General features: G+C 39.0%; 1 pseudogene; it reads left to right on the top strand.

Annotated features, from left to right (window-relative positions):
- Positions 1-539, top strand: part of LOC119582200 — a 13,122-nt pseudogene that overhangs the window by 9,254 nt on the left and 3,329 nt on the right.

Genomic DNA, 539 nt, shown 5'->3' with positions numbered 1-539 from the left:
GCAGAAATCAAAGAGAAACAAAAACAAAGCTAAATGCCCCAAATCCAAAAATTGATAAAAAAAATGCGACCGAACCCCTTCCTAAAAAGGCCATAATCGCAGGGGGTTCCCCCCCGGGCCTTTATTTAACCCCATCTTTCCCCTTTTTAACCCCAAATTAAAAATTTCCGGGCTATTTTACTTCTCATCCTAAAAGAAACACGTCCATATTTGAAAACTTTTTATTAATTTCGGGGAAAAATAATTCGCTTTTTTTTAATATAAAGCAAATCCATGGTTGGGGTTTTTTTACAAGTGGCCCGGGCTTTTTTTCCCTCTGAAAGCCCGGTAATAATTGTTTTCTCCTTTCATCGAGTTGGTGGTTTTTCAGTTTTCAAATTAAAGATCCGCGTAATTTTTGCAAAAGGCCCATTTTTCTCACAAAAGCCAAAAAAAAGACGGGCGCCCCATGCGTCCTCGCCCGCCACGTCGACCCAGGGGTGGGTTTTTGGAAAATGGAAGGGCTTTTGGACCAAAAATTTTTTTTTTTTAAAATTTTT

This window comes from Penaeus monodon, chromosome 15 (assembly GCF_015228065.2).
Source record: "Penaeus monodon isolate SGIC_2016 chromosome 15, NSTDA_Pmon_1, whole genome shotgun sequence".
In the NCBI taxonomy this organism is placed as follows: Eukaryota; Metazoa; Arthropoda; class Malacostraca; order Decapoda; family Penaeidae; genus Penaeus; species Penaeus monodon.
This window is presented reverse-complemented; position numbering and strand designations above follow the sequence as displayed.